This window comes from Triticum aestivum, chromosome 2B, assembly GCF_018294505.1.
Source record: "Triticum aestivum cultivar Chinese Spring chromosome 2B, IWGSC CS RefSeq v2.1, whole genome shotgun sequence".
Taxonomy (NCBI): domain Eukaryota; kingdom Viridiplantae; phylum Streptophyta; class Magnoliopsida; order Poales; family Poaceae; genus Triticum; species Triticum aestivum.
The window spans coordinates 467883380-467905936 of NC_057798.1; positions in this window are offsets into that span (position 1 = coordinate 467883380).

A 22557-nucleotide genomic window follows, 5' to 3' on the forward strand; every position below is an offset into this window, starting at 1 on the left:
TCTAATTATGTATGGCTTATTAGTGCGGAGAAAATAAGCTTTATATGATCGTGTGATATGGAAGTAATAAAAGCGATGGACTGCATAATAAAGGTTCATATCACAAGTGGCAATATAAAGTGACATTCTTTTGCATTAAGATTTTGTGCATCCAACCCTAAAAGCACATGACAACCTCTGCTTCCCTCTATGAAGGGCCTATCTTTTACTTTTACATTATGCAAGAGTCAAGGTGATCTTCACCTTTCCCTTTTTTCATTGTATCCTTTGGCAAGCACCTCGTGTTGGAAAGATCCTGATATATATATCCAATTGGATGTAAGTTAGGATGAACTATTATTATTGACATTACCCTTGAGGTAAAACGTTGAGAGGCAATATTATAAGCCCCTATCTTTCTCTGTGTCCGATTAAAACTCCATAACCATAAGTATTGCGTGAGTGTCAGCAATTGTAGAAGACTAAATGATAGTTGAGTATGTGGACTTGCTGAAAAGCTCTTATATTTACTCTTTCCTATGTTGTGATAAATTGCAATTGCTTCAATGACTGAGATTATAGTTTGTTAGTCCTCAGTGAAGTTTCTGAACCATACTTGACATTGTGAATAGATTGTTACTTGAGCATAAGAAGTCATATGACAAAATATATATATGTTGCTGTTATAAGAATGATCATGATGCCCTCATGTCTGTATTTTATTTTTATCGACACCTCTATCTCTAAGCATGTGGACATATTTTTCAATATCGGCTTCCACTTGAGGACAAGCGAGGTCTAAGCTTGGGGGAGTTGATACCTCCATTTTGCATCATGCTTTTATATCAATATTTATTGCATTATGGGCTGTTATTACACGTTATGTCACAATACTTATGGCTATTCTCTCTTATTTTACAAGGTTTAACATGAAGAGGGAGAATGCCGACAGCTAGGATTCTGGGCTGGAAAAGGAGCAAATATTGGAAACCTATTCTGCACAGCTCCAAAAGTCCTGAAACTCCACGAAAGTCATTTTTGGAATTAACGATAATTATTGAGCGAAGGAAGTACCAGAGGGGGCCCACACCCTGGCCATGAGGGTTGGGGGCACGCCCAAGCTTACAGGGCGCGCCCCCTGCCTCATGGGCCCCGTGGTGGCCTTCTGGTGCCCACCTTATGCTATATGAAGTCTTTTACCCTGGGAAAAAAATCATAAGCAAGCTTACGGGACGAAACTCCGCCGCCACGAGGCGGAACCTTGGCGGAACCAATCTAGGGCTCCGGCGGAGCTGTTCTGCCGGGGAATTTCCCTCCGGGAGGGGGAAATCATCACAATCGTCATCACCAACGATCCTCTCATCGGGAGGGGGTCAATCTCCATCGACATCTTCACCAGCACCATCTCCTCTCAAACCCTAGTTCATCTCTTGTATCCAATCTTTGTACCAAAACCTCAGATTGGTACCTGTGGGTTGCTAGTAGTGTTGATTACTCCTTGTAGTTGATGCTAGTTGGTTTATCCGGTGGAAGATTGTTTGTTCAGATCCTTAATGCATATGAATACTCCTCTGATCATGAACATGAATATGCTTTGTGAGTAGTTACATTTGTTCCTAAGGACATGGGTGAAGTCTTGCTATTAGTACTCATGTGAATTTGGTATTCGTTCGATATTTTGATGAGATGTATGTTGTCTCTCCTCTAGTGGTGTTATGTGAAGGTCGACTACATGACACTTCACCATTATTTGGGCCTAGAGGAAGGTATTGGGAAGTAATAAGTAGATGATGGGTTGCTAGAGTGACAGAAGCTTAAACCCTAGTTTATGCGTTGCTTCGTAAGGGGCTGATTTGGATCCACTTGTTTCATTCTATGGTTAGGTTTACCTTAATACTTCTTTTGTAGTTGCAGATGCTTGCAATAGGGGTTAATCATAAGTGGGATGCTTGTCCAAGAAAGGGTAGTACCCAAGCACCTGTCCACCCACATATCGAATTATCAAAGTAACGAACACGAATCATATGAGCGTGATGAAAACTAGCTTGACGATAATTCCCAAGTGTCCTTGGGAGCGCTTTTCTCATTATAAGAATTTGTCCAGGCTTGTCCTTTGCTACAAAAAGGATTGGGCCACCTTGCTGCACTTTATTTACTCTCATTGCTTGTTAGCCATTACCAATTATCCTATCACAAAACTATCTGTTACCTACAATTTCAGTGCTTGCAGAGAATACCTTACTGAAAACCGCTTGTCATTTCCTTCTGCTCCTCGCTGGGTTTGACACTCTTACTTATCGAAAGGACTACGATAGATCCCCTATACTTGTGGGTCATCAATGTTGACCATGCCGCGCCGAGAGATCCAGGGCGGTGGACGACGGCGAGGCCTAGGAAGGGGACGACACAGAGCCGGGAAAAACGCGGCAGTGGAAGCCCGCGCGGAGAGGAGTACGAGGGTTCACTGGTTCAACTGCGGTGTGAGGCTGCCGTCGCCGTAGGGCCTGGCCAGCGGTGGGAATAGTAGGGGGCGGTGAGGCCTCCGCGGCAGCACAGCCGGCCACGGGAGGCAGGAGCATGCGGCACGACCGGCGCTGCTTTGGGCGGCTGGAGCAAGAAGACCAGAGGTTGAAGAAGCACTACGACCGTTGGATGGACATCGTACGGTCACTGGAGCTAGAATCGTTCATATTGACTAAGTTGACAAAGCCCTCCGTCCCCGTCAACTTAGTAGGCCCACAAGTCAGCCTCCCACCAAGGTGGGTCCTAGCTAGCAGGGGGAGTATTCATTTTTTGTGCGTAATAAGGAGGCACATACGGTGGGTCCGAGCTGACAGCGGGGGGAACATTTTTTCGCGAAATATGGTGGCCCATCAGGTGGGTCCCAACAGTCAGGGGGGAAACGGTTTTTTAGCGAAATACGGTGGCCCGTCTGGTGGGTCCCTGCTGTTAGTGGAGGAATAATTATTTTGCGCGTAATAAGGAGGCACTTCCTTGCGGCTGCCGTGGACCCAGCTGTCAGCCTCTCCATGTACAATACTCTTCGGATGGAAGTCGATCGTTGACCACGTTGACCACGCCGCACCGAGAGCACCACGGCGATGGACGACAGCGAGGCCTAGCAAGGGGACGACGCGGAGCCGGGGAAGACGTGGCAGTGGATGCCCATGCGGAGAGGAGTACAAGGGTTCACTGGTTTGACTGCGGTGTGAGGTTGCCGTCATCGCAAAATAATAGGGGGTGTGGGTGAGTGGAGGGATGGCCTGGCCAGCGGTGGGAGTAGTATGGGGGCGGTGAGGCCTCCGCGGTAGCACAGCCGACCACGGGAGGCAGGAGCATGCGGCATGAGCAGTGCTGCTTTGGGCAGCTGGAGCAAGAAGACCAGAGGTTGAAGAAGCACTATGGCCGTTCGATGGATATCGTACGGTCACTCGAGCTAGAATCGTTCATATATTGACTAAGTTGACAAAGCCCTCTGTCCCTGTCAACTTAGTAGGCCCACAAGTCAGCCTCCCACTATGGTGGGTCCCAGCTGGCAGGGGGTATTCATTTTTTGTGCGCAATAAGAACACACTTCCTTGCGTGCGAAGATATAGTTGGTGGGTTCGACCTGTCAGCGGAGGGAACTTTTTTTCGTGAAATACAGAGGCCCTTCCGGTGGGTCCCAGATGTCAGGTGGAGGAATCATTATTTTGCGTGTAATAAGGAGGCATTTCCTTGTGTGCGGTCGTGGACCCATCTGTCAGCCTCTCCACATACAGTCCACTTCCGATGGATGTCGTTCGTTGACCAAGTTGACCACGGCGCGCCGAGAGCACCAGGGCGGTGGACGACGGTGAGGCCTATGAAGAGAACGACACGGAGCCGGGGAAGACACGAGAGTGGCTTCCCACACGGTGGAGAGTATGAGGGTTGACTGGTTCGGCTGCCGCCGCCGGAAAATGACATGAGGTGTGGGTGAGTAGAGGGATAGACAGGCCAGGGATGCGAGTATGATGGGGCCGTGAGGCCTGCCCGGCAGCACAGCCATCCACGGGAGGCGGGAGCAGGCGGTTCCGATGGCGCTGGTTTGGGCGCCTGGGGCAGAAAGATCAGAGACTGAAGAAGCACGATTGTCGTTAGATTGACATCTAACGGTCTAACGCTGGTAGAGTCGATTGTTTACTAAGTTTCTTTTTTGAGAAACCTTGAGTATGCATGAACTTAGTAGGCCCACAAGTCAGCATCCAAATCTGTAGCAGACAACATAGAGCCCATTTGCTATTATTTAATAATTTGCAGCCCATTTGTCTAATTCTTAAGTAATTTATTACAACCCATTTTCTGCCCAGGACCACTATCAAAAAGTTCAACCTTATTTTGCATATTTCGGTGGAGTCTGAACTATTGTAATCCCAAAATGATAAACATTTTTTTAAGAACTTATTGACTTGCCAAAAAAATCGTTTTGTTTTTGTAAGCAAATAAGACGTGGGATAATTGAGTTGGTTTAAGGGAAAACTAGTGGTAAAAAAATCAGCGCTGGGAGCGAAAGAACAACAAAAATAAGGATGTAAATATGAAAAGGGAATTTTATGTATTTTCAATATAATGATATGTGTATATGAACTAGTAAAACTATAGGTAGAGATTAGAAAATAGATGTAGGACATGCGTTTCAAGAGGAAAATAGAACTGGGCTGTGTGTTTGATTCAGTAAAAAAACTGCCTGCGGATGTTGTAAGACAAAATATAACTAACGCTGGAGGGCCAGAGGCCAGTAGATACCTGCTGGATCTTTGTGCCCCATCGTCGTCATGGGCTGGGCCTGTTAAAAATAAAACCAAGCCTGGGCAGTCTACAACCCAGTTGAAACTTGCTCGACCTGAAAAAACAATATACGTGCTCAATAAACGAGAGAATTCTGCAAGTACAGACCGATAACTGGGATGCAACAGGGATATTGTTTTTTCATCGTGATAATAAGTGCATGCACTTGTTTCAAAAAAATTGGAGAACTGGAATTCAAACGGCGGGTGCTTATGCTACCCATCAAATAAAAATCAGGTGCCTGAAAATTTGTTTCGAAACAAATGATTCAGCTTTATATCCACGTCGACCCTCGGGATGATGGTTGGAAGCAAATGCAAGTTCATACCAAAAGATCGTTAACAACAATACCAACTTGCGGACGACAAGGTAGTACAAGTACCAATACCAAACTAACTTATAATCTTTTTACTCCTGGCCCTAGAGTTCATCTGGTAGGAAATCTTGCAGAGGACCAGCTCCCGCTCCTTCTCTTGCTCCAGGTCCCCGAGGTGGTTCTGGTGCATCACCCAGTTGGCCCTTTGCTGGTCGAAGTTCTTGTTGGTGTGTGATACGTCTCCGTCGTATCTACTTTTCCAAACATTTTTGCCCTTCTTTTGGACTCTAACTTGCATGATTTGAATGAAACTAACCTGGACTGACGTTGTTTTCAGTAGAACTGCGATGGTGTTATTTTTGTGCAGAAACAAAAGTTCTCAGAATGACCTGAAAATCCACGGAGATTACTTTTGGAAAATATAAAAAATACTGGCGAAAGAATCAAGGTCAGGGGGCCCACACCCTGTCCACGAGGGTGGGAGGCGTGCCCCCTCCCCCTGGGCGTGCCCCCTACCTCGTGGGCCCCCTGGATGTCCACCAACCTCAACTCCAACTCTATATATTTGCTTTCGCGGAGAAAAAAAATCAGAGAGAAAGTTTCATCGCGTTTTATGATATGGAGCCGCCGTCAAGCCCTAATCTCTCTCGGGAGGGCTGATCTAGAGTCTGTTTGGGGCTCGGAGAGGGGGATTTGTCACCATCGTCATCATCAACCATCCTCCATCACCAATTTCATGATGCTCACTGCCGTGCGTGAGTAATTCCATTGTAGGCTTGCTGGACGGTGATGTGTTGGATGAGATTTACAATGTAATCAAGTTATCTTTGTTAGGGTTTGATCCCTAGTATCCACTATGTTCTAAGATTTATGTTGCTATGACTTTGCTATGCTTAATGCTTGTCACTAGGGCCCGAGTGCCATGATTTCAGATCTGAACCTATTATGTTTTCATGAATATATGTGAGTTCTTGATCCTATCTTGCAACTCTATAGTCACCTATTATGTGTTATGATCCGACAACCCCAAAGTGACAATAATCGGGATACTTCTCGATGATGACCATAGTTTGAGGAGTTCATGTATTCACTAAGTGTTAATGCTTTGGCCCGGTTCTCTATTAATAAGAGGCCTTAATATCCCTTAGTTTCCATTAGGACCCCGCTACCACGGGAGGGTAGGACAAAAGATGTCATGCAAGTTCTTTTCCATAAGCACATATGACTACATTCGAAATACATGCCTACATTACATTGATGAACTGGAGCTAGTTCTGTGTCACCCTATGTTATAACTATTACATGAGGAATCACATCCGACATAATTATCCATTACTGATCCAATGCCTACGAGCTTTTCACATATTGTGCTTTGCTTATTTACTTTACCGTTGCTACTGTTACAACCACTACAAAAATGCTAAGTTACTCTTGCTACTGTTACCTTTACTATGATACTACTTTGCTACTAAATACTTTGCTGCAGATACTAAGTTATCTAGGTGTCGTTGAATTGACAACTCAACTGCTAATACTTGAGAATATTCTTTGGCTCCCCTTGTGTCGAATCAATAAATTTGGGTTGAATACTCTACCCTCGAAAACTGTTGTGATCCCCTATAATTGTGAGTTATCAAGACTATTTTCTGGCGCCGTTGCCGGGGAGCATAGCTCTATTCTTTGAGTCACTTGGGATTTATATCTGCTGATCACTATGAGGAACTTGAAAGACGAAAGAACTAAGATTTTTCCCTCAACTACGAGGGGAGGTATGGAACTGCCATCTAGCTCTGCACTAGATTCTCCTTCTGTTTTGAGTAAGCTTGCGACACCTAAACCTGCTACTGTTATGAATTCTGATATGTCACATGTTATTGATGATGCCACTTCTGCTATGCATGATACTTATGATGAAACTACTTCTATGCTTGATACTACTGTGTCATTAGGTGAATATCTTGATGAACAACTTGCTAGGGTTAGAGAGAATGAAATCATAGATGATGAAATTATTGAAGATAGTGATGATGAAGGTTCTCCCCCTAAGTATGAATTGCCTGTTGTTCGAGAGGGTTATGTTATGGATGAAGAATCTGCTAGAGCTATTCTTGCTTGCAATGATAGATCTGATCTTAAGAAGTTATTAGCTAAATGGAAGCAACAATCTCTGAATGCTAGAATGAAATATGACCTTGCTTTTGCTACTTCACCTATCTTTGTTACTGATAAGGATTATGAATTCTCTGTTGATCCTGAGATAATTACTTTGGTTGAATCTTATCCTTTTTATGGCTATGAATCTGAAACTGTTGTGGCACATCTTACTAAATTAAATGATATAGCCACCCTTTCACTAATGATGAGAAATCCTGCTATTATTATATCCTTAAGATATTTCCGTTCTCATTAAAGGGTGATGCTAAAACTTGGTTTAATTCTCTTGATCCTGGTTGTCTGTGTAGTCCCTAGGATATGATTTATCACTTCTCTGCTAAATATTTCCCTGCTCATAAGAAACAAGCTGCCTTGAGGGAAATTTATAATTTTGTGCAAATTGAAGAAGAGAGTCTCCCACAAGCTTGGGGAGGCTTCTCCGATTACTTAATGCTTTGCATGATCATCCTCTTAAGAAAAATGAAATACTTGATGTTGGGGATGTACCCCGCGGTGTAACCCGGCCGGAAGTATAACCCGGCCGGACTAGACGACTCACTAAGTGACCCGCCCGAGCCTGGCGACTCATGGGTGACCCGGTGAGTGGGTCAGAGGAACGACAAGACCCGGTGGCCCAGAAGGCGGTTTATGGAAGGCCGAATCATGTTATGGTGGGCCGGTTTATGAGGAAAGCACAAGGAATATTTTCCTACAAAGGAAGCAAGACTAGGACTCCACTTGTAATAGAGTAATCCTAATCCATCTAAGACTAGTCATGTAACCCGCCCCTTCAACTTATATAAGGAGGAGCAGGGCTCCCCAAAGAGGGACAAGCAAGAGGAAACAATCTCTAGGGCTAGACACAAAGAGCCGGTTTATCGGTGACTCTCTCGTGATGATAATGAGACCTAGCCACAAACAACATGTAGGGCTATTACCGGATGATATTTCCCAGGGCCCGAAGTTGTCTAAATCCTTGTTTTGTGTTGCGTCTCTCAATTCCGACCAAACCCTCTCAAGCTACCACATAGATGCGTCGGCCTCACGACTAAGTCCTCAAACTAGGACATCTGACGTGACAATTCCATGATAGTTGGCTTCCACTGTGGGGCCTCGCACATGGTGGTGATGAGTTCTTGAAGGGATCTTTACTCAGGATCAAGAGGCTCACGATCGGCAATGAGGAAAAAATGGTTAGAAGAATCTACATCGACTCCGTGTTCAGTCATCGGAGATAAAATCGATTCTCATCTCAAAAATCAAGGATAGAAAAAAAGTCTGCAATGGCACCCGCACACGGCAGCTCTTATCGGTTTGATTTTCTCCTCTGCAACGGCCAACAGGATCGTCTAAAAAAAAGGATGAGGAAAAGCAAGCGTGGGACGATCATACAGGAAGCCTGCCGTCAGCCGGCTCAATTAAATTCACTGATTAACTTTGGAAGGACAGGTACGAGATTGGGATCAAGAGTTTGGGCTGCGTGTGTAAGCCGCCGCAAGTCGCCGAGATCAATAATTGTTTCTACCATAGCAAAGGTATTGCAGTATACGTCAGCTGGTGGGATTTGGCGGTCGGGTCCGATTTAGCGACCGAGTCTGTTTGCTACTGCCCTTGACCACCGGCTCAAGCTGTATTCACAGGAGAGTCAAATCCTAGGAAAAAAGGGGATCTGACGTTGCTACCCCATGGCGTGAAGACCGAGGGCTGCTGCAAGTTGATTGGTAGAATAATATCTCCATTTGCTACATAGAGAAGCAGTTTTTTTTCAAAAGCACAAGTTCCTAGGCCCATTATGACCTCCAAATTGATGTCACGTAAAGCCATCTACTACAACTACGAGTCAGAATTCTTTGTGTTCAATTGCTGCGGTTACCCAACAGAAAAGACGAAGAGAAGGTTAGCAAACGATGGGAGCGGATGCAGTATTTTCCAAAGTTGGCCACGTCGCAGGAAAGAGTACGGAGCGGTAAAAAAAAGGGAAGAAGGGGCCACGATCCGAAAACAGAGCTGACCGTGATCTGGACTACTGCGCCCGCCCGCGTGACGCCCGACGGCCAGATCCGCCCGTCCTCGCTGAGCCGCCGCATCTCCGCCTCCGCCTCCGCCGTCATCTCATCCCTAAAGCGCCGTGACTCGCCCCCGCTTTGCCAAGGCGCCCCGTGCTGATGTGATTTTGTCTTACTGATACAAAGCAAAAGAAAATTGGGAGATAATGGAACACTTGGACCAGTGCATGCATGCATGTTGACTCAAAGACTTGGAGCAGTGTGCCGCAGTCTGCCAACAATAATGGGGTAAGAGTCCCACTGGGCAAGGCATTATGCGTCATCGGCATCTGCGCTCATCTGATAATCACCAGGATCAATATTCATTACAAAGGTGTGCGTAAGGGACGCGCGCTTACATCACTTTTGCGCTAGCAATTATCTATGCCGTGCTGCCGGACGAATACGTGCGCAAGTCATCGTCCCTGTGGCACGGTTTACATACACTTGCCGGGACAGCGCCCGCGATTGACTCGCCGTCCGCGCGGTTTACCGCGCCCGCAATTAACTCACCCGACCATATGGAGCATTGCTATTATCTACCATCAGGTGATATCCGTCTAAAATTATTTTATTAGCACTTATTGTTTTATCAAAGAACAATTTATCTTTGCCGTGGTCTGCAATGTTTTTATGCAGGATACTTATTTATGACAAAGGTATTGTTATACCGCAGATATGGAGAGCGTACCAGCATAATTTGCACTGGCGTTCTTCCGGGCCATGCTGCTCGAAGGATACATGTGCAAATCACAGCCCTGCTGTTCAGTTTACATCCGTCCGCGCATGCGGCCGACTCGTTGTCCGCGTTGTCTTACAATGCCACGGACGACTCGCCCGTTTGCTCTCATGGCCGGTTCACGCGTCTGCGCCGGCTTATAACGAGGAGGACAACTCGCCCGTCCACGCCGGATTATAACACCGCGGCCGACTCAGCTATCTGTCTTTGCTGTCCGTCTCTCGCGGCCTGGTTTACATCAACACACCGGGTCGCACCTGTTTGCATGAGCTGCTTATTGAATATAAAGCCAGTCACTGCTTGGGTAGCCCGGTTTTCTTTCAACAAAATAGAGGCAAATTAGCATATACTATCAACCGCTGTCTGCACTGGGTGGCTCAATGGGCGGGCACATAAGTCACCGCCACTACAGTTTGGTTAAACTCAAATCACCAGTTGGAAGGAACCATTGGCCGAGTTGCTGGCACGGCTCATACGGGATCATTTATAACCCGCTGCAGTCACTTCAACATTCCGTGGATTCACATCGTGCTATCAACGCCAATGATATACCGCTTATGTCGGTTTATATCACAGCCAAATATGGAGAATCTCAAGCCAACTCCTCGAGTCACCTTGAGACTCGGGGGCTACGATGACATGACTAGTGAATCTTACCAGTTTCAGCAAATTTAAGAACCCCGGGACGATGGACGGAAAGATAACCCGGTCCCGGAGGCGACTGTTACATTGATGACAATTTAAAGGCCGTCAGAAAGTTTCCGGCTTAGAAAGTATATGACAGTTACAAAATCCCGGCTCAATGAAGAAGTTCCGGATCATCAGAAAGGATTCTGGTTTAAAATACCAGTTCAAGGAAAATCTGTCTCCCACAAAGCTCTGAAGCTCTCAAATCCGGTTTAAGAATTTTCGGTTCAAAAAGAATTAATCTCTCGCAAGTTCGAGTTTAAAGGTCTCCAGAAAATTTCCGGCTGAAAATGAAGATTCCGGTTTAAGATCTGGTTCAAGGGAAAGATGTCTCCCATAAAGCTTTGAAGCTCTCAATATCCGGTTTAACATCCCATTCAAGAAGAATTCATCTCTCGCAAGTTCGAGTTCTCAGAAAAATTAAAGGTTGCCAAAGAGAACTTGCTGCCATGATGCGCGGTTCAAACATGGGTATCATGCCTTATTGGCTTATCATATGGTTGATCACAGCTGTGACTACCTTATTAATACGGCTATCAAGCCAATGTTATCATAAGAGCGCAACTCTGGTTACTTCGGTAATCCGGCTATCAAGCCAATATTATCATAAGGGGCCAAAGAGAGTCTACTGCACAGCACAGCTCAAACATGGGTATCCCTTGAGCACAGCTCACAGTATCACTTGGGGGCTATGTTCAAACCATAGTCACACCTCTTGATAGGCATAAGGGCCACCAAGGAAAACATTTGGGGGCTTGGTCGTATCCGAACCATAGCTACACCTCTTGATAGGCATAAGTGCCACCAGGGAAATCACTTGGGGGCTATGGGGTTCGAACCATAGTTACACCTCTTGATATGCATAAGGGCACCAGGGAAATCACTTGGGGGCCTTGTCATATCTGAACCATAACTACACCTCTTGATTGGCATAAGGCCAACGGGGAAATCACTTGGGGGTCCGGTCATATCCGAACCATAGCTACACCTCTTGATCGGTACAATGCCACAATTATGACTACTTGGGGGCTCTGGTCATATATGAACCATAGCCTAAACCCTCTTGGTCATACATATACATCATCATATGTTGCATATCATTACATCATCATAGCATGTATCATATGTGCATGGATAGATCGGTGTTTGTTAACACGGCTTGGCTTTCAACTATAAGTTGTTAGTACACAACCAATTATAAACCGTTGTTTGTTAACACGGCCTGGCTTGACTATAAGTCGCTAGGATGATCATCCTGTGTTTATTATAACCCGGCATGGCTTCATTATAAACCAGCAAAGCATGGTGGGAGTTATCAGTACTCCAGATTTGGGTTATCACCCTTATTACAAGAAAGTTGGTAAACCAACGATGTGATTCAATATCACAGGTATGATATATTTCATATTTTATTATCCTTGTAGCCTTGGTTATAAACCCGGGTTATATGTTGGGCATTATGACCCGTCCGGCGGTAAACCGCCAGGACACTTTAAACTTGTTGTATGTAGAAACAGGTTGAATAAAGCATAATTATAAATCACCGGTGTTTATAAACCCAGCCTGGCTTTAAGACGATAAGTCACCAGTATATGATGAGAAATAACGTCCGGTGTTTATTAACACTACAAAAAAAAGACACATCCGTGACATTTTGGGCTGAACGAATTTTTTTTCTGTCATACATATGAGACTTCTATGACGATAATTGTGACAAAACCCGGTATCATCATAGATGTGGTGGGCTCCTACTTCTATGACAAAAAATCATGACAGAAAATGGGCTTTTTGTCCTGGGCGGGCTGGAGACGCAGCTGCATGACATTCTTTGGGCTGTCCATGACGGAAAAAACTGTGATAGAAGCGAGGGGGAGGAAAATTTTGGGGAGTTGCCGGTTACGGTGGGAGGTCGGGGGCGGAGCGATGCACATTTCTCTCGTATGTACGCGTGTGTGTGCAAGGCGTTGGCTCTAACTCAAGCCGAGCGAGGCGTTGGGCTCTAACTGAACCCAAGCGATTGCACTACAGGCTACGCGTTACTAAACCCGAGCGATCAATCGATGGCTGTTATGAACCCGATGGAGCGATTCCTTCGCTACTGCTGCTAACTGAAGCCGATCGATTGGATGAACAGTGAGCGTTGCAGGGGGGGTTGGATGAACAGTGAGCGGTGGCGTTGCCTCTGAATGAACAAGACCCCATGGTGTGGAGGGCTGGATGAACAGTAGACGGTGGAGGGGTGGCCGTGGAGGGGTGGTTGAACAGGACCCCGTGGTGTGGTGGAGGGCTGGATGAACACTAGACGGTGGAGGGGTGCTCATGGAGGGGTGGTTTAACAGTAGCCGGTGGAGTAGCGCGCGGTGGAGGCTGGATGAACAGGAGCCCGTGGAGGCTGGAGGAGGTCGACGGTGGAGATGAACAGTATCCCGTGGAGTCCCGTTTTGTGGTACGCCACACCCCTCCCCCCCGTTTCGACCATAGCACTCCAACACAAGTCCGTTTCGTCCGTTTTGCGGTACGCCACACCCCTGCCGATCAATAGGACCCCCGTTTCGACCGTAGGAGGTCTGTTTCCTCCGTTTTGTGGTACGCCACACCCCTCCCGATCAACAGGACCCCCGTTTCGACCGTAGGAGGTCTGTTTCGTCTGTTTTGCGGTACGCCACACCCCTCCTGATCAACAGGACCCCCGTTTTGACCGTAGGAGGTCCGTTTCCTCTGTTTTGCGATACGCCAGGCCCCTCCCGATCAACAGGACCCCGTTTCGAACGTGGCCGGTTGAACACAAGGCCGTTTCCTCCGTTGTGCGGTACGCCAGGCGTCGTTTCCATCGCCTGTTACGTCCAAGCCCTCCCGATGAACACGACCACGCATTCCGTTCTGACCCAGCCGGTTGGCTCCCCATGAACACGACGATGATGCTGTTTCTCCATTCTGACCCAGCCATGTACGTATGCGTGAGTAGGCGTTCGAGACCCTTCCCGTATGTACGTACGTGGCCGTATTTTCTTTATTGCACCCTCACCGCTGTACGTACATGTACATGCTACGTGCGCGCCTCTACTACACACATGCGCCCCTCTACATCTACGGCACGTGCACACCTCTACATCGACCAGTATGTACGTACACGTTCGCGACCAGAATGACAACGCTACGTATGCTTCGACTAGGTGGGTCCCGACTGTCAGGCACTTCCTTGCGCGCGAAGATGTAGCTGGTGGGTCCCAGCAGTCCAGGGGGCGAATCATTTTTTTTTGCCCGGACGCACTTCCTTGCGTGCGAAGGTGTAGCTGGTGGGTCCCAACAGTCAGGGGGTAAACGTTTTTTTCGCAAAATATGGTGGCACGTCCGGTGGGTCCCTGCTATCAGGTGGAGGAATAATTATTTTGCGCGTAATAAGGAGGCACTTCCTTGCTGCGGTCGTGGACCCAGCGGTTAGCCTGTCCATGTATAGTCCATGTCCGATGGAAGCCGTTCCTTGACCACATTGAGCATGCCGCACCGAGAGCACCAGGGCGGTGGACGACGGCGAGGCCTAGGAAGGGGATGACGCGGAGCCAGGGAAGACGCGGCAGTGGATGCCCACGCGTAGAGGAGTACGAGGGTTCACTGGTTCGCTGCGGTGTGAGGCTGCCGTCACCACAGAATAACAGGGGGTGTGGGTGAGTAGAGGGATGGCCTGGCCAGCGGTGGGAGTAGTAGGGGGCGGTGAGGCCTCCGCCGCATCACAGCCGGCCATGGGAGGCAGGAGCACGAGGCACGACCGGCGCTGGTTTGGGCGGCTGGAGCAAGAAGACCAGAGGTTGAAGAAGCAATCCGGCCGTTGGATGGAAATCGTACGGTCACTAGAGCTAGAACCGTGCATATTGACTAAGTTGACAAAGCCCTCCGTCCCTGTCAACTTAGTAGGCCCACAAGTTAGACTGGCACTATACTGGGTCCCAGCTAACATGGGGAGTATTCATTTTTTTGTGCGTAATAAGGAGGCACTTCCTTGCGTGCGGAGATATAGTTGGTGGGTCCGAGCTGTCAGCGGCGGTAATGTTTTTTTCATGAAATACTGAGGCCCTTTCGGTGGGTCCCCGATGTCAGGTGGAGGAATCATTATTTTGCACGTAATAAGGAGGCATTTCCTTGCGTGCGGCCATGGACCTAGCTGTCGGCCTCTCCAGTACAGTCCACTTCAGATGCATGTCGGTCGTTGACCATGTTGATCAGGCCGCGCTGAGAGCACCAGGGCGGTGGACGACGGCGAGGCCTAGGAAGGGAACGACACGGAGGCAGGGAAGACTCAGCAGTTGTTTCCCACGCGGAGGGGAGTACGACTGAACGAGGGTTTACTGGTTCGTCTGCCGTCGCCGGAGAATAACAACAGGTGTGGGTGAGTAGAGGGATGGCTAGGCCAGTGATGGGAGTACGGTGGGGCGGTGAGGCCTGTGTGGCAGCACAGCCGGCCGCGGGGAGGAGGGAGCATGCAGTCCTGTCGGCGCTTGTTTGAGCGGCTGGAGCAGGAAGAGCAGAGATTGAAGAAGCACGACGGCCATTGGATGGCCATCCAACAGTCACTGCTTGTGCGTCAACCTTTTTTTTAGGAAAGCCTCAAATCTGTGGTAAACAGCATACAACCCATCTGCCATTATTTCTAATAATTTACAGCCCATTTGCTAATTCTTAAGGTTTTGTTTGGAGCCCATATTCTTTTTGTTAGTATTACAACCCATATTGTGGCCACGGTTAAAAAATTATACGAAATTTTGCATATTTCGGTGCGGTCCGAACTGTTTTTAATCCCGTAATTTTGACTCACATTCAAACTAAATTTAAAACTAAATGTATATCAATATAAAATCCAACAAATTCTCCACGCATAAAAATTAATGTAATTTAAAATCGCGAAATGAAAAAAAATATATTTGAAACTAATTGCTGCTTTGATGTGTTTTAAAAATGTACAACCCATTTCTCATTACTGATGGGCCATTTTCTCAGCCAACCGAATGAAAGCTCTCCTTGTCTTGAAAGATTTGCAGCCCAACAGGCCTGACAAAGCGACTTACTTGGCAAATCACAAAAAAATTGGGTTGTGGCCGTGGACCCAGCTGTCAGCCTCTCCACGTTCAGTACTCTTCCGATGGAAGTCGTTCCTTGACCACGTTGACCACGCCGCGCGGAGAGCAGCATGGCGGTGGACGACTGCGAGGCCTAGGAAGGGGACAACGCGAAGCCGGGGAAGACGCGGCAGTGGAAGCCCGTGCGGAGAGGAGTACGAGGGTTCACTGGTTCTGCTGCGGTGTGAGGCTGCCGTCGCCGCAGGGCCTGGCCAGCGGTGGGAATAGTAGGGGGCGGTGAGTCCTCCGCGGCAGCACAGCCGGCCACGAGAGGCAGGAGCATGAGGCACGATCGGCGCTGGTTTGGGCGGCTGGAGCAAGAAGACCAGAGGTTGAAGAAGCACTAGGGCCATTGGATGGACATTGTACGGTCACTGGAGCTAGAATCGTTCATATTGACTAAGTTGACAAAGCCCTTCGTCCCCGTCAACTTAGTAGGCCCACAAGTCAGCCTCCCACCAAGGTAGGTCCCAGCTAGCAGGGGGAGTATTCATTTTTTTGTGCGTAATAAGGAGGCACTTCCGATGGGTCCAAGCTGACAGCGGGGGGGGGGACGTTTTTTTCGCGAAATACGGTGGCCCGTCAGGTGGGTCCCAGCAGTCAGGGGGCAAACATTTTTTTGCAAAATACATTGGCCCGTCCAGTGGGTCCATGCTGTCAGTTGGAGGAATCATTATTTTCCGTGTAATAAGGAGGCACTTACTTGCTGCGGCTGTGGACCCAGCTAAGACTCTCCACGTACAGTATACTTCCGATGGAAGTCGTTCCTTGACCACGTTGACCTCGCCGCGTTCCGTTGCATGCATGCGTCCATGGGCGTGATGCGTCCCCACTGTCAGCCTCTCATGTATAGTCATTTTCCGATGACTCTCGATTGTTGACCACGTTGACCACACCGTGCCGAGCGCACCCAAACTGGAACGACCCGGAGATGGGGAAGACGGGGCAGTGGAGTCGCAGATGGAGAGGAGTGGGAAACTTCACTGGTTCGGGTGCGTGGCAGCACAACTGCGGTGCCGCCCACGGGAGACAGGAGCAAGAACAGAGGTTGAAGAAGGAGCACGGCTGTTGGATTAACATCCAATGGTCCAGCTGCTAGAATCATTTGTTGATTAAGTTGACAAAGCCGTGCGTACACGTCCGCTTAGCAGGCCCACAAGTCAGTCACCAAATCTGACGGGTCCCAGCTGTCAACGGGATGAATAATTTTTTCGCAAAACAAGGAGGCACTTCCTTCCGTGCGAAGATACAGCCGGTGGGTCCCAGCTGTCAGGTGGAGGAAACATTTTTTTTAGCTTAATAAGGAGGAACTTTCCTTGCGTGCGACCATGGACCTCGTGGGTCCCAACCGTCAGGCTCTCCATGTACAGTCGTCTTCCGATGACTCTCGTTTGTTGACCACGCCGCACCGAACACAGCGAGGCGGCGAACGACGGCGAGGCCCCGGACGGGAACGACTCGGAGATGGGAAAACGCGGCAGTGGAGTCGCGGATTGAGAGGAGGAGAAGGGTTATAACTGGTTTTGTTGCAATTCATATCAAACTCAGGTTCACAGGACACGTTCATATTCATAGCCAACATTCACTATCAACAACTCAAAAGATTCATATATACACAAGCTCAGCATATCTATGCATCCAAATGATTGATAGATCACACGACAATATTCATACATAATTCACAAAAAGATTCAGATATACACATGTTCAGTATGTTTATGCATCCAAATGATTGAGATCACAGCCAATATGATCCATGGACGAACTTTAATTACCTAGGGTACAGACTGGTAAATGGTGTTCAATCAGAGGTACTTCTTGCTAAAGTTAGTTCTTGTACGAGTAAACTTTCGAGTACATAAGAGGCAGCACAGACAATCTGAACTTTGCTTGTAGGTTTATCCTCAAATAGTGGCCTCGTGCCGATGGAGGTTTGAGCAAATTGGCCACTACTTTCATCCAACTAGTTTACTGGCTCATCTTGGTCCTGTATCTCGCCGAAATTCTACATTGCAGACGAGAAAGGAGGCGGTTGAGAAAATGAACCACCCAATTTTTTTGTGCAGTTCAACTGAAATGGAGCATCCTTGGCGTGCAGACTGATTAAGTCCTAGATGAATATATGCGTCAACCAACTTGTCTGGAATCTTTAGACTCCATGCCATATAGTTCGCTACCATATGTGTCGATAACCAAAAGGCACAAGTTGGGACCAAAGACTGGACTGCGTTTTTCTGGGCTATGCACCAGGCAATATTTTTGGCGTTCACTCTCCTAATACTTGGAGTTTGACAATTGGTTGACGCCGGTTGATACTCGAATGAATATAGGCACTTCTTGTTAACATCGATGGTTGTCTGAGTGAACTTTGGAGTACATAGCAGCAGCATAAGTACCTGTCCATCTGATCATTTTGTGCAGTTCTACTGAAATCACCCGATGTAATGATTTGCCTGCGAGTTCAGGCTCCAAATTACTCCTTTATGAAATCAGCAAATAGTAGCACAATACCAAATTACCAATACATATGACAGGCACAATAATCAGGATAAAGACCAGTAAAAACCTGTGTGAGGTAGCATATCAATTCCTATTTCCTTTGACTGGAAGCCGAGATAAGCCAAGCGACTGACAACAAAGGAAGAAAGCAAGCGGAGATTAGCGACTGACAGGAAAGGACGGAAGCTGTCGAGGCAATGAAGCACCCAAAGTTTTTGTGTAGTTCCACCAAAATCGAGCATCCTTGTTGGCACATATATTGATAGAGTGATATTACTGTAATAGTGGGACTAGTTGATGAAACATACACTAACAAATAGAAGCACCCTCATTATCTTAATGGGTAAAGTTAGCATAATAGTAGTCTTGCTTAAAGAGAGGTATTAGTTTATTTAATCAGTGCCAATTAGCTCAACTCAACACTCAAAGCATTGCCATTTATCATAGGTTGCAAAACTTAAAAGTGCAAAGATAAAGGAGTTTCTCATGACAGTAGCACGATACAAATAGACATGACAACAAACTAATATGGATGAAGGCCTTAGGCCCGTACCAACCTGAGAAAAAAAGCTTATTCATGTAGTCCCACAAGAGATGATAAAGCACTCACTGGAATCACACAATAGCATATATTTTTGTGCACTTCAAATGTATGGTTGAAATCACTCTTGTTTACCAGTGCTGAGATTATATCGAAAGATTATCAAGAACTTCCAGCGGAGTTAAAGCACTGGCTGGGATACAGTTCATTGTATTGTCTTGTGTAGTTCCACTAAAATGTATGATTGGCACAACATGATCCCTGTTTGCACAAGTAGGAACAAGGTGAAACCTTCATTAGCTTAGTGAGAAAGGATAGTAAGACATTAGCATATTACTCAAACAGTAGCATCAAATTCATGATGGACAATACGCAAAACATTGCCTCATTGAACCAATGGCAATAAATTGACATGCAAAACAATAGCACTATTATGTCATGACACTAATAATATTCCCTCCCTGCTCCACCACATGATTCACCTCCATAGACAAACATTCACACGTACATGATTCAGCATAGGGTCCTACTAAAGATTTGTTTAACTCCAACAGGAAAATTAGGTAGTAATAAATTAGTGGTACTTAAGTGCTCCTAATTAATTAAGTGAGACAACAGAAGTGGAAGGGCTCCCTGGAGGATCGTCTCACATGTAAGGTAGTCGTTGCCGGAGCCCTTGAATAGCCTCGACTGAGGCCTCTGGCTTCAGCAAGATTGCCTTGGCACTGTTTCTTCTTCTTCTTCTTCCTCTTCATGCTATGTTCCTCTTTCTCCTCACCAGTTGGTGAAACCAAGTACATGATTGGCCTTCTAATTCAGAATTGGTTTTGTCAGTGAGGGAGTACAAGTGTACTAGTGAAAAACAACATTATTTTCTCATGGCAGTCAGAAAATAGAGATGAACACATGCATTAAATATCATTCTTACCTAAAGGAAGGTTATGGCGCCAATATAGATGATGAGGATTGGAATACAGATCTCCCTTTGTGCAGTTCCACCAAAATGAACCAACTGTTCCATCTGACGTTACAGTTAAACAACACAAAAGTCACTTCTTTTAAGAAGAGTTTTGTGCAGTGCACCAAAAGGTCACAACAGCAACCAGGTGAATTAGATATCCCTGTTTGCACAAAAAGGCATAGAGGAAACAGTCAGAGTCTCAAACAATTACAGGCAAAAACATTTGGCTAAACTTGTCAGAGTCTCAAACAATTACAGGCAAAAACAGTGGCATGACTTCATTTTTACCAGGGACATTATATTAAGAACAACTAAGGCTGCGTTCAGTTCGTAGGTTTGGTGCAGGATTTTCATAGGAACACAATTCCTACCGTATTCTTTCCCTTCCAACCGTTCGGAACACGGGAAAGGTGAATAGTGTTTCATAGGAAAGCTGGTCTGGTAGTACTGATTCCATCAGATTAGAAACATCCACGCGCTGCTCATTTTTTGGGCGGAAGCCCGAGGCAGGCGCTCGCTGCCATGCGTTAGATAGGTTGCTGTGCTGTGTTTGCCGGAATAAAAAAATCAACCTATGTGTGGTACGTGAGGTGAGGACAAGAGTAGTCACTGTGCAGCTGAATAAACAAATAGCATCTCGTACTGCCAAGCATGCTACTCTAAAAAAACAAATTTGTACATTTCGTAGTCCATCCGAACACATTCTCTTGAGAGTTTCCTCCGGTTCGCTGTTCCATAGTTTTATACCTACATTCCTTTCCTATTCCTCTATTTTCATCAAGACCTATGTTTTCTGCCCCTTTATTCCGACCGGAGCCTAAATATTTGGTATAAGGGCATGGGACAGTGGGTGCACCAGCAGTACAGCACCATGTACGTAAACAAGGGCATAAAGTGGTGATTCATAGTTTGTTGCCCCGAGAAACAAACATCCGAGAAACATATCTGGGTTGGTCCCATTTTTGTTCACTCTAGCCACCTACTCCTATGTGTGGATAGCAAATCTAGTCCTGGTCATACCACTGTGTACAGCGTTACCCCTATATTTCCCTTTTCGACGAAGAGACCGGTTGGATGACCAGTCTGTACTACTTTCATCCCCTTTCCTTCCTGTTTGTACCAAGTCCGATGTACATACTAAATTCCCCCACCCCCACTTTATTTCAATGACAAGTATTTTTGGACGGAGGGAGTACAAGATTCGACTCGATGAAGTAGCTTTACCTCTAACAATAGAAAACAAAGGTGACGTTGGACCATCCAATCGAGAGGGGCTGAGAGGTAGAAAATGATGCACATGCAGCGACGTAGCGAGCTGGGGAAGTAGAGCTAAGGCAGTTTCGAATGAAGATATACCTGAAGGTCGTTGGGATGTGGATAGGTGGGCGGCGGGAGGCCGGATCCGCCCACAGGCAACGACGAAGGGATCGAAGGACCTCCCATGTCGGCGCTCGGCAAGAGATAACGGTGCGGCCGACAGTGGGTATCCTCCCTCACTGTCGACGACGGCCTAAACGTTGCCCCTCCTCCCCTTCACCGGCAGAGGGGGATACGTCCGGATCTGTAACCAACGGCGAGGATGGAAAGCCAGTGTTTTTTGAAGGGAGAAAGACAGGGTTACTACCCCTATCTTGTTTAGATCTAGAGAGGATGAGAGTGTGTGAATAGAGCAGCCCTAGCAAGCAAGCGCGGAGGCTCCGGCCTATATATAAGTAGTGGGGTAGTTTTCCTTTTTCACTCCATCAAAACAATTGTTTAAAATTGTGTACTATACTACATGCCAGGTCGCGGGTTTTTTTAGTTGTTGATTGTTTTTTGAGATAGCTACCCTCTTGTTCCAAGTGGTGTTACAGTGTTCCAGGTCACACTTTGTATCGTTCAAGTCTGGTAGTACTACAAGTCCCTCCATTAAATGAACAACCACCCCCTCGTAAAAAATGTGAACAAGCCCACGGCTAAAATTAGCGGAAAAGTGGGGTGCTCCAACATGCATTATTATTTATATTTTCTACTCCCTCCGTTCCTAAATATAAGTCTTATTTATTAGCCACACCTAAGGCAAGAATTTTTTTATTAGCAGTGAACCCCACATGTCATAGACACAAAAATTGTGGCAAGATTCCCTTAGGCAAGCCAAAGTGTGTCTAACAATTTGAGCAACTCAGGTTAGGCAAGTGTGGCAAGTGTGGGAAAAATAATGTGGCAACATAAGACAAACATAGTCACAATCCAAACAGCCCCGTGATTTTTTGTGACATGCATGAAAATTTGGTTAGTTAATTTTATAGTCAAAATTTGGCAAGGTGCATCAAATCAACACATGCAAGTATCAAAAGGAAAGTCACGACATGCATGCATGCGTTGTACTCCCTCCGTTTCCAAATATAAGTCTTTTTAGAGATTGCAACAAGTGACTACTCCCTCCGTTCCTAAATGTAAGTATTTTTAGGGATTCCACTACAAACTACATACGAATGTATATAGACATATTTTAGAGTGTAGATTCACTCATTTTGTTTTGTATGTACTCCAGTTCATAGTGAAATATCTAAAAAGACTTATATTTTGGAACTGAGGAAGTACATACGAAGCAGAATATGTCTACTCCTACATACGAAGTAGCCCATTTGAAATGTGTAAAAAGAGTTTTATCGAATGTAGTGCTTTGATGTGTCGCGTCAACTCGTACAAGCCCAAGAAATTTGATTACTACGAC